The 12724-nt window shown below is 39.1% G+C and overlaps 1 long non-coding RNA gene across 2 annotated transcripts; it reads left to right on the top strand.

The window, feature by feature from the left end:
* Positions 1 to 3185: 3185 nt before the first annotated feature.
* Positions 3186 to 10089, top strand: LOC140140728 (uncharacterized). 2 transcript variants are annotated; one of them, XR_011857271.1, is made up of 4 exons: positions 3186 to 3533; positions 4405 to 4536; positions 5751 to 5812; positions 8802 to 10089. It is a non-coding gene; the product is annotated as an uncharacterized lncRNA (long non-coding RNA). The 2 variants fall into 2 exon arrangements; XR_011857270.1 differs by lacking the exon at positions 3186 to 3533 and having other exon boundaries at positions 4352 to 4536.
* Positions 10090 to 12724: the final 2635 nt, after the last annotated feature.

Here is a 12724-nt window from a genome sequence, read left to right as displayed (position 1 = left end):
AGTCGATGGACAGCGACTGGAGAAATTCCATGTTGTATGTGGCCGAGACATGGTCAGGGCTCGGCATTCAAAAATGCCCCCCGAAGGTATGTAGGCCTACTACAATTGCAAAAAGACATTAAAGCGTCAAGTACTGACGTTCCTCTTCCGAGGAAGCCAATTGGTTATAGTGGGAGAATTTGAGTCCCTGTCCAGCATATGTCCAGATCACTAGTTAGCAGGGGATAGGCAGGGTATACAGCCGAGGGGGGGCACATCAACAAAATTTGGTGGGTATGTTCCCCCAGAATTTTGAGGTGGTGGGTCTTTGGGAGCTGCCCCGGTAAAATGGGGTCTTTTGGAGCTGCAAACAGGGTTCGATTTAGAGGGGTTTTACATGCACAAATGCATGTAACTTTGGCTCTGTGACTGTGCATGTAGAATTTTGCCTGTGCATGCAAAATTTTGTGTTATTCAGCCCATTTTGAGGAAAAAATCAGAGTTGTGCATGTAAATTTTATTTTCTAAATCGAACCCTGGCTGCAAACAAGCAAAATGGGGACTTTCGGAGCTGCGAACAGTCAAAATCAAGGGTCTTTCTTTGCTTTCTGGCTGAAAATTGCCTGACAAAACCTTCTAGAGCTGAAATGATCAAAATCATGGGTCTTTCGGAGCTCTAGTTTGGTCACTTATAGGGGGTCTTTCAGAGCTGCAAAATTCAAAATGGGGGTCTTTCCGGGGAACATACTTGTATGGTCATTTGTGTTAAGTGCCCCCAGCGCCCAGCCCCAGGGTTACAGTTTGATCAAGGTGTCCATTTCACTTAATCGTAACTTCAGACGAGTCGTAAGTTGCATTTCACTAAACTTGCTTACGAACAGTACCCTTAAGTTACATCTAGTATTGGGTATTCGTAACTTTACGAACGTGAACGCGTCGAACGGTAATGAGTTACGTCAAGGGTTAAAAGTTTAGTGAAATTACAATTACGGCAATTACCATGGCCCAGGGTCAGCATGGTCAGGGTTACACAGTTTACAGTGACAGTTTATAATTATTAAATAGATCATGAGATGGATAATTATTGTGGAATAGAGACACATCATGCACTGATCAGTGTCGCTCGCAATATAAATTATAAGTAGGGATAACCATCAAAATTTCATGTTGCCCCTATTGCTACAAAAGATCATTTTCTGGATAGAACTCATCAATAGAAGTATTTTGGTGGTTAAATGGTCAAAATCGGTCAAAAACTTTTCGAATTATGAATTTTCAAAGTTTCCCATTCTGACCGTTCATTGGAACGAAATGAAATGACAAGGTCCAAAAATAGCAATTGGGAGCAAAATTGGCATAAGCATATATTTACCTTTATATATTTCTTTATTTTAACATATATGCAAACATGAAACAAGCATATTGTGAAAGTATCAAAGGGTTTCTTATGAAATGGCACTTTACTAGTCAATGGCATAAATTATTTTTTCAAACCGAGGCATTGAAATCATGCATTTAGAGAACATTTGCCAAAAATCATCCAAAATGGCCGATATGGCACAAAATCAATATTGCAGGTGAACTTTTTTTTCACAACCAAAAATGTCAATGTTATTGGGTTTAATATGACCAATTAGCAGGTGTATGCAAACAAAATCTTAAGTGTCATTGAAGGTCATTGACTCATTCACAACAATAGAGGTTATCTACTTCACTCATCATGCTCATGTGTGACTTCTAACAAAAGGTGCTGGTTCCGGTAGTATTCTTCATTCAAACCAATTCAATGCATGACCTCGGAGTCACCTGCATAACTTTCGCGGGCTATTTTGAAACAGTTATGGTTGCACATTCAGGTACTTCTTTTGAAAGTTCTAAACAAGGTATAGCCAGCAGCAAGTTGTAGATGGTATAGGCCTAAATATAAGAAAACGTTTAGGTTGAAATCAGGTGAAAAATACATCGCATGAGCACGAAACTTCACATTTATGTTCAGAAAGGTGTCTTCTTAGCATGATTCAAAAGGAGTATGAAAATTCCAAAGGGAAGTTGGTGATTTAATTTGTAACTCGAGATCTACTTGTTCATTTTTTTTTTTCCTTTTTACAGAGGGTATGATAGAGGTATTACTGACAACTCTGCCAAATTACAGCTCAGTAGGCCACGTTTTTCACCTGAAATTATTGACATGAATATTTTGTGCCATTCTTGAGCAGTGCTGAACTCAGCCACTGGCAATTAAACGCACTGTGGCGATGGACCAATTTTGACCCGCACTTACAGGAAAATGAAATCAGTTGTGTTGCTGTAATTTGCAAGATAGTTACAAAATATAATTGGCAGTCACTTCTCCAATTTTTACAGAAAAATATTGAAAAATAAAAGAATGAGATCAATTTAGAAATGTCTGTGCAAGCAGTGCACAGTTGAGCTCCCTGCATGTCTATGGGAGCGTTCTAATCAAGTTGATGGTTCATTGGTCATCCCTATTATAAGCTTTCTGCATCAGTGCAGTGCCAGTGGCAGTGTCCGTGACCCTACGAAAACAGTGAGCTCGAGAAAGCGACTCAGTAAAATTACTATACCAATTTAATACTCCGCACACTCACCATCAAGTATAATATGCTCAGGTTGTCATCACGTTTGTAAACAGAGCTATTAGCTTGTTGTAAACAGAAGAGCTGACTTCTCATACCACCATGCAGATGCAGATGCTTCGTACGGTATCACCAGGAAATAATCGGCGACGAGCTACAATGTACTTGTCCAACTATGAAACAGTACATCCAGTACGCTACTATAACCTCTTCCCACACGACCGACTGCTTTGAGTCTGTTGAAGAGATTAATGCAACGGCAAATTTTAAACTAAAAATCCCCCAAAACCCCGCGAAAACTCAAATTTCAAATGCTTTTTTCTCAAAATTTCTCCATCCCACCTCTGAGGTGGGCTGGAAAAAAGTTGCTCAAAATAACGTTTTCTTGCTACATTCCAAAACTTGCGGAGGTGCGTTCGGTAGTTTAAATGATATTGATGACGGAAATTGGGCAACGTAATCGATCTTAGCGGATATGCCACCATTGGTTTTAACACAAAGTTTCGCGCCATTTGCAACCTCAAAACCCCAAATCTAGTATTGAAACCTCAACGTCCCACGCCCCCCAGGGGGTGGGTCATACTCTCTGGCAATTCCAGTGCAATCCCGACGGCAACACCACGGGAACACGATTTGTTTTATGCGCATGTCTAGCGCATGCGCATTTTGAACAATTAGCGATATCAGCCGTTAAAAACAGCCTGTGATCTTCAATCAGCTGATCGTAAATAACAATCCCGAAGTTGACCAGCTTCAACACACGGTTACAATCGAATCGTGACAATGGGAATTAAATCTTTACTCCCAAAATTCAAGAATATAGAAAATAAAGTTTCTGCCAGGGTTTCTGCCGCGGATTTGGGCGGTTAAGTGCAGGCATTGACGCATCAATTTATGGATCTACACATAAATATTAACGAAGTACACGTCTGCACAACCTGGAATTGATCCACGAAAGTAAGTTAAGCTTAAGCTTATTAAATTATGAAATGTAGATGGTATACCATCTACATGTAATGACATTTGTTATGATCATTTTAAATCGGGTGTGGTGCTGAATCCAGTTACAATTTTGTGGATCTTGTGGTTCTGTAATTATGATGTGAAAAGAGTTGAAACGCAAAATCTTCATAATTGACATATTTCTCAAGAACCACAATTATTTACAATACTATTCATATATTAAGAAATTATTTTAAGTGTGTGACTTGTATTCGGTGATGAAGGAAAGGATTAAGGGCTTATTTTTCATTAATCTCCTATTCTAAACCATGAAAATGGTCTTTTTATAGCTGCATGACCAAAAAAGCATCCTGTACCGTTGATTGGTTTTAATGTTACCTGGTCACATTCCTAATGAAGTAAATTTTTAACAATACATGACAAGCCGTTCCTATGCCAACCTGTCCTTGCGTCAACCTGCACCACATTTTTTGAAGGCAACTCGTCACTGGCCAGTGAACAACCTGCCTCTTGCTTGCTGGAGGGAATAAAGCTAAGGTAGTTGACTATATATATTGTCAAGGGACGGGTAGACTATATTGTCAAGGGCAGTGGTGTACCGTGTATTGGGGTCACTTGTCAGAGCGGGCAAAATCCTGGTGTGCTGTAGATTTACCCGGCCACAGGGTAGATTTTCTCAGACAGAGGTGTAAAATAGGCTGATTTAGCATAATTTTTCAGGTTTTCCTTCCTGGTCAAAGCCATGGGGGGGTGTAGAGTGACCCCTGCCACAGATACGCTACTGGTCAAGGGGTGGGTTGGGATAGGGCCAAGTTGTATATCAACCAATTTTTATGTCACTTTTATGCAATTATGGTTCTTACAGGTACCCCGGTATGTCAATGATTTCTGCTAAGCAGTAGATGTGTTGGTTAGGCAAAATGTTACGCCCATAGTTGTTTTTGACGGGGAAGATCGAGCTACAAGCAAAGCAGCACACAAAGAAAGAAAGAAAAGGGTATGTATTAATTCATCATGTATTTACATCTTCATTCTTGGTAATTGAAGTAAAAAAAATCAATCTGAAAAGATATGTACAATGTATGTGAAACGCTAACATTCACATATTTTGGGTATAATCGCGAATTTTAGGTTTGGCCACGAATTTTAAGATTTTTCCAAGATACCCATTTTTAAAGTATTCATTTTCAAAAAAACCCATAAGTTTTCACAAAATTGAAAGAACCCATGGTGATCTGTAATACAATCCATGCAGAAAAAAGTACCGGTACAGAAAATAGACCATATAAACTGCATATCCGTCAATACATGCTTTTTCCATGGGAAATGAACTTTGCTGCTTGGATGATGTCACGATGAGGTTAGCATTTATTCCGTATTGAAAAGCGTGTACTGACGGATATGCAGTCGACCGCCCTCATCATGCGCATATTTTGGGGGGGCTTTGGTGGCGCCAGCACCCCGGAGTCAAAGCAGCGGGCGGCCAAATCGAAGGGGCAGCGGAAGAAGGGGCGGCAAAAAGAATTATTAAAGAAAAAGGGGCGGAAAATTTGAAAAAATTGTACTATATATCAAAATGTGTTAATTTGGGGGTGCTAGCGCCTAGAAATCCTTTTTTTTTTTTTTTGTTCTTCACTTTTTCAAACGACCGTAAAAAATTGGGGCAACCTTTTCGGGCTGCTGAGGAAGGGCGGCAAAATTGAATTTTCTTCAGCCCCCGGGGTAGGGGCGGCCACGGTACGCCACTGCTCATAGGACTTAATTTTAACGAATTCAACTCTGCGCCGCGTAATTTAATTTAAAAAATGCAAATTTGAACTTTTTGCGGAAAATACACACATTTTGGTAATATTATGGATAAATCACACAAATCAGGAATTTTGTGAAATTGATGCGCAAAATTTGCTCTCAAAAATCATACATTTTTCCGGTGCTTACCAATACAGTGTAGTTCGTAAATACAAATTAGGGCACCAAATCTGTGTGGGTACTTGTACTGTTTGTGTAATCATTGGGAATTTCAATATTTCTCTGTTTGTGTTTGCTTGTTTTTTTACGTCCAAGTACTAGATTTTCCTTGGGTAAAGCTCAACCTCACTTTTGTGAAATTAATCAACTAGAGGAGTTTATGTATGCATCTAATGTATTATGTACCTCAATTTTCCTCAAATTTTGATATCAAAATTGGCATTTCTTTCTTCATGTCATCAGGAGAAATAGACAGGAGAAGGCTAGAGCCCTGCACCACCATGCCACACAAAATGAGTTTGCAAGTAAGTCTATGATGTATGACATGTAGATTGTACAAGGGGGTATCCAAAAGTTTTTGACATCACCCAGAAGTGAAAGAGCTATTTTGATGAAATTATGTCAGTGTAATCACTGGTCCTTATGTACATTATGGTTCAGAAATGGTCTCATAAGTATAAGTTTACTTTCTATCCAGATGGCACTAGGTGGGCAGTAGCTAGGCGCATAACCTGCAAGATGGTGAAAATTGAGGAACGTAGCATGATTAAAGTTCCTGCATTTGAAGGGTTAGGCCTACAATGCTCATAAAATCTATGATGAAATGAAAGCTATCTACGGTGATGATTGCCCATCATATTGCACTGTTGCTTTTTGAAAAAGGAATTTCCAAACTGGCCACATGTCCCTCACAGATTAGCCAAGAAGTGGACGTCCATCACTTATGGATGGCGCGGCGGCCACAGTGAAAAAACTCAAGAAAGTGGAGGATCTTTTTAATATCATGAAAAGGTAATGCGCCTACTGCCCATCTAGCGCCACCTGGAAAGAAAGTAAACATACTTATGAGACCATTTTTGAACCATAATGTAAATAAGGACCAGTGATTACACTGACAAAATTTCATCAATATAGCTCTTTCACTTCTGGGTGATTTCAAGAACTTTTGATACCCCCCGTAGCATGATTAAGGTTCCTGCATTTGAAGGGTTAGGCCTACAATGCTCATAAAATCTATGATGAAATGAAAGCTATCTACGGTGATGATTGCCCATCATATTGCACTGTTGCTTTTTGAAAAAGGAATTTCCAAACTGGCCACATGTCCCTCACAGATTAGCCAAGAAGTGGACGTCCATCACTTATGGATGGCGCGGCCACAGTGAAAAAACTCAAGAAAGTGGAGGATCTTTTTAATATCATGAAAAGGTAATGCGCCTACTGCCCATTTAGCGCCACCTGGAAAGAAAGTAAACATACTTATGAGACCATTTTTGAACCATAATGTAAATAAGGACCAGTGATTACACTGACAAAATTTCATCAATATAGCTCTTTCACTTCTGGGTGATGTCAAAAACTTTTGGATACCCCCCCCCCGTATATACACATGTATCATACAGTAAAATCGATTAAGGAACCGTTCACAAACACTTGTTTGGCGCCTTGATGCAAAACAAATTTCATCGTGAAATTTTTCGGGCCCCCTTTTTTTTTTTTTTTAAATTTCAGGGCCCCCTTTTTGACTTGAAAATTATGGGTCAACCCCATATACTCAATTTTCCTGGAAAATTTGTGGTCAATTTTTTCCAGAGCCCCTCTCCCCCTAGAAGGGGCAAAACTTGTAAGGGCCCCCCTTTTTGCATGGGCCCCCCAACAAGTGTTTGTGAACAGTCCCTACTGTAGACAATTCCATGATCATCCACCATGAATGTGCTGCAATTTCAGCAAAGTTAGTTTTTGAATAGAAAGGAATTTGCCATGTACATTGTATTTTAGCCACTGATTTTTAGTTTACTACACATAGGCCTACTTAGGGACACAAACTCATTAAATAATCCAACCCAAAAAAACCTGCTGTATTGCTAAGGGGCTGTGCAATAATTATGAGCCCCCCCTCCAAACGGCTCGCCAAAAATCGCTTGCCCCCCCTCTCGGCCTGCCAAAAATCACTTGCCCCCCCCTCTCGGCCCGCCAAAAATTCCCCTTGCGCATGCCAAATTTTTGGGATCCCAATTTACAAACCTTAAATGGTCTATATACCTGTTGCGAGCGCAGCGAGCAGGAAAATTTGCATATTTAAGCGTTTCCGTACTGTTTTCCTAAGCCTTTTTAGAACGTTTTATTAAAAAGGCGCCCCATGAATGTGTGCCAAAAATCGCTTGCCCCCCTCTCGGCTTGCCCAAAATTGCTTGCCCCCCCCCCCCCCTTCCGGCCCGCCCAAAATTTCTTGCCCCCCTCCCCAATTTTACCCTCCCCCAGGGCTCATAATTATTACACAGCCCCTTAAACATTACAACCCTTTTGTAGTGAGCAGCCATGTGACTGCAGGGTTAAGGATGTTGTGAAAAACCTGCATTATATTTAAATACAATTTTAAATCATCATTTTTTGATTTAAAATGCTAAATATGTAATTGTCCCACGCCAAGTAACTGTTATTTGGTAGACAAATGCACATTGTATTTATTACGGCAAACCCTTGCTCATTCATTTGTGATTAAGCCAGTCTCCGGGAAGAGACTATAGTTTCAGTCACAGTTTTGGTCACCTTACACCAGACAGGGTCTAATTCTGCATAAAACTGGGCAACGTTATTTCTATAGATCTGCTGCGCATTCAAATTGCATTGTATTGCATCGTAATTTCATTTGTGTCTATGCTAATTATGTTTACACAACATGAACTCACGTGTTTTCAAGTCAATTTCTTATCCACTCACTAATCCTCACAAAAGCTTTGTGTTGATTACGTAATGTGTGGAGGCAAATTGCAATAAGTACAATGAAATAATGAGTAGGGCGGGCTCCGAGGCGGGTTTCTTCTTCATCTTACGTAACAGTATTGTTCTCCAAAAAACCTGGAAGCTTGTCGTTTGGAGCTCTAGCTGAAATACAGCAAGATAATGTAAGATAGTAAATGTAAACCTGTATTTTAGCTAGAGTATCTCGAGCTACCTTACACCTTCAAATGTGCTCAAAATTTACACTGATGTAAAAAAAACATGTGCCTGTGGTGTACACCTCACACCTTTGTGCGGAGAATGTCAGTGGAAGTTGGAGCTACATGTAAGAAAGCGTGAGTACCGGTACCTCAAACTGCTTTGAAATGAATTTGAAATGTTGTCGCTAAAAGTGGCATTTTCATAATCACTTGCACCATTTTGCCAATGTTTGCCACCAGCAGTAATTTGCCTCCCAGAATATCATTGTATCCCACGTATCATTTTCAATTTGCAGTAAAAACTTGTTCGATGTGAAACAATATTTTATTCTATTTCTTTTTAAATTTATAGGTTGGTGTGTGTGGTAAGGCAAAAGATTGACCAAGCCCTGGAAACGGATAACTCAGGCAACTGGTAGTCAGGAACCATATTTGAGATCGAAAAGTTGCAATAAACATTCCTCTGCGAGTCTGTGTACTGGTGTACTACAGTGCCATTTGTGGCAACAAGCAATCGACAAGTAACTTTTAGATTTTACATTACAATTTAGAAATTAAATCTAAGCAGTGGACTGTGACAACAAGTGTTTTAGGATTAATATTATGAAGCTCAGTTACACTACCTGATTCATATTGGGCTGCCTGCACAGGTACACCATCGCTGAGGTAGTCGGAGGTACATGTACTTTGCTGGTACTGTGCAGTACCAGGTGAGTACCAGTTTAGAACCAGTGCAGTACCACTGCTGGTGGATCCTGTGCAGTGGCATAATTGGTACTGTGTAGGTACTTTGTGTGTACCAGTCTGCAGATGGCCAAAATAGGAATCTTGTAGTGATAGATTGGATAGACAGCTGAGAACATCATGCTTGTAAGCTTTTAGGCTTTGGGTTGAGCCTTTTGTTTGAGCCTGACCCTATCAGGGCCCGAGCTTGCGTCTGCCCGGACTGGTTAAATAAACCTGCAGGGGTCACTCCCATTGTGGCCTGTACACCTCCCGCGATAATCAACTTTTGAAATGCACCCTAAACAAGGATTTAACCCTTGGCTAAAACGATACCCTAAACAGATATCACACGCCTGTTTTCACACCCTAAACATATACAGGGATTTTGTTCCTTGCATCAAATATCATACCCTAAATTTCATTTCCACGTATTAGCAATTTTGCTACCCTTTTTTCCAATTTTTCATGTTTTTAACACCTTAAACACGATACACACGTATCGTGCCTACCCACGACAAACTACCCTTTTTATGCATTTTTATTATCGCGGATGGTGTACATGCCACAATGGGAGTGTGATCCCCTGGGAAATAAACAAATTTGTTCTTGGTTAAAAAAACACAAGAGCAGTCATATCATGATTTAACCTAAGTAGTCCTCCATCCCCCAATTAGTGCCCCACACTGAACTAACCCCATTCGCCCATACACTCAATTTATTTCTATTATGTTCTCAGAATCTTCCTTCCTATACTTTGTACAGAGTTAAAGAGTCCAATATAATCAACACTTGGACTCAAAACTTTGACTGTGTTGGATAGGCTCACTTTTCCCCAAAAAATTGTTTTCCACAATTTTTTGACCAAAACTCATTTTTGACCAAAAATCACATTTTGACCAAAAACCACATTTTTTAGCAAAAGTCTTGTTTTTGACCAAAAAGATTCTGAAAATATAATGATAAAATTGATGTTTTTCACCAATACAAAATTTATTGGTCTTGCTATGAGTTAAAAAATATTGGAATATTCGTCTTGTCCAATATTTTAAAACTCATAGCTCGACCAATAAATTTGCGTATTGGGTTCAAACCATCCAATTTTATATCATTATTGTCAGGGAAATGCAAGTATTTTGAAACACTCCCAGCTAACTCAGTCATGTGGCAATATATGGCCTTGTGATCAGCAAACTGAGCTAGTTCTTCATGAAATGAAGATTTTGAATTATGAACACAAGCTATTGCCAAAAAAATGGGGAAAAAATGCAAATGGACATTAAAGATGAGAGAAGAATGACTACAATCTCAAGACTTAGTAGAACCATGCTATATAAAAATAACATTTTATTAAACCTCTTTACATGGTATCTGAAGATTTACTTTACATTATTGAAGGCAAATTTGGTAACTTTTAACACAATCACTGGCAGATGATATTAACAATCATGACTTTGTATGTGTAAAAATGAAAATAATAATAAATTAAAAGCATAATCATTTGCTTTGCTTGAATTTATTTCAGTGTTGCATTTGAGTAGGAATAGAAATACATGTAAGATGGGTAAATATCATATAAACAATGGTATCAGACTCCGCATAGTTCAGTTGCAGAGAAGATGGTTTGCCATTTTTTTCTTTGCTGATTATTGATGTATGGAAGTATGGTTGGTTGACAACCTTGCGAAATTTGAAAATTCCAGTCAAGAGATGCATAATTTGATCTACTTGGGGCTTTCATTCCAGTTTTATGTGTTTGAGCCAAAAGGCCCAAGGTTAAATGTTACGCACCATCAATGATCAAATAGAAGTAATCAGTGGCATAGCATAGGTCATCATATTGGGGGGTAATTAAAGCATCTGTATCTGATTGACAGGCCTCGAATTAAGGATCTGAAGGGGCACAGCAACTTTTTTAGGCATGGCAGCACAGCAGTTTGTAATATTTCAAGAGGGCATCATGGCAACTGTTGAAAATTTGAGAAAGGCGCCAAGGCAATTTCTCAAAAGTGAAGAAAACACACACAAGCATAGATAGATGATTTTATTATGAAGGGGCAGGGCAGGGCCAGGGCACCGACGGCAACTTCATTAGAGGGCACGGCAAGTGACTGCCTTGGGTAAAGGATATATTATGAGGGCATTATGGCAGTGGGCATGGACACCCACAGCAAAATGCCGTGAATGCCGTGGGTTAATTCGAGGGCTGCTGATTGAGGGGGCACAATCCATTTTCCGGCAATTTTCCAATTGGATTTTCTAAACTTTGCAATCGATTGGGGGGGGGGGGGCATGTGCCCCCGTGCCCTATGATGCTACATGGTTGCAACATGGATTCACTGTGATCATATGCTCCAAGAGCACCATCACCATTACTGCATAGCTGGAAATTTTTACTAGGTTTTTATTTTTGCAGGTGGTACTACACCCCTTGATAAATTTGTGACTATAAATAATAATACACTGGTAACAAAAGTAAATGTATATTATAGGGGCAAGGAATCCAGATACTATACTGGAATTTCAGTGACTCAAGACAAGTGGTACGTTATTTATGATAAGAAAAGAGGTACCACTAGAATGTACCCCATTTATATAATGAACCACCTGTCTTGAATCACTGAAATTGCAGTGAAGTAATTGGATTCCTTGCCTCTATAATATACATAACTTTTATTACCAGTGTGTAGTTATTTTTTGAGAAAAATGCAAAATTAGTCACAGAAATTATCAGGGGGTGTAGTACGTACCACCTTAAAGAGGAAGCGCCGCCAGAGTATTTCTTCCGGGGTGAATCAAACCTCCAGGGAGTGAAATGTCTTTGATCATGTTAAGAAAATATTGCCAAACAAATGACCCTGGCATAGTATAAATATGCATTAGTTAAGTCACTTGTAAATTGTCACTAACTAATTTGATAACCAGGCAGGTTTGGTTTATCCCAGAAAAACTGCTCTGGCTGGGTTTCCTCTTTAATTTCAGAATGGTAAATTTTATAGCTTGCAAAAATATTTTTGACCCATATGTTGTAATAATCGGAACTGCTGTGAATGCAAGAAATTATACACTTTGTTATCCAGACCATATGGGTCAATTTTCAAAATTAAAAAAACAAACAAAAATCAGATGCTTTAAGGGGGTACTACACCATGTGGTAAATTGTGACTATTTTTGCATTTTTCTCAAAAATAATAACACACTGGTAACAAAAGTTATGTATATTATTGGGGCAGGAATCCAATTACTACACTGAAATTTCAGTGACTCAAGACAAGCGGTTTAGTATATGATAGGAAACGAGGTACATCCTAGTGGTAACTTATATCTTATCATAAATAACAAACCGCTTGTCTTGGGTCACTGAAATTCCAGTGTAGTAATTGGATTCCTTGCCCTATAATATACATAACTTTTGTTATCACTGTGTTATTAGTTTGTGAGAAAAATGCAAAAATAGACACAAATTTATCGAGGGGTGTAGTACCCCCTTAATACCACGCAACATCATACTCTATTCTGATCATTTTTGTTGTGCCATTATATATTAAATTT

Source organism: Amphiura filiformis, chromosome 19 (assembly GCF_039555335.1).
Source record: "Amphiura filiformis chromosome 19, Afil_fr2py, whole genome shotgun sequence".
Lineage (NCBI taxonomy): Eukaryota > Metazoa > Echinodermata > Ophiuroidea > Amphilepidida > Amphiuridae > Amphiura > Amphiura filiformis.
The sequence above is the reverse complement of the archived record's forward strand: the minus strand, read 5'-3'. Positions and strand labels throughout refer to the sequence as shown.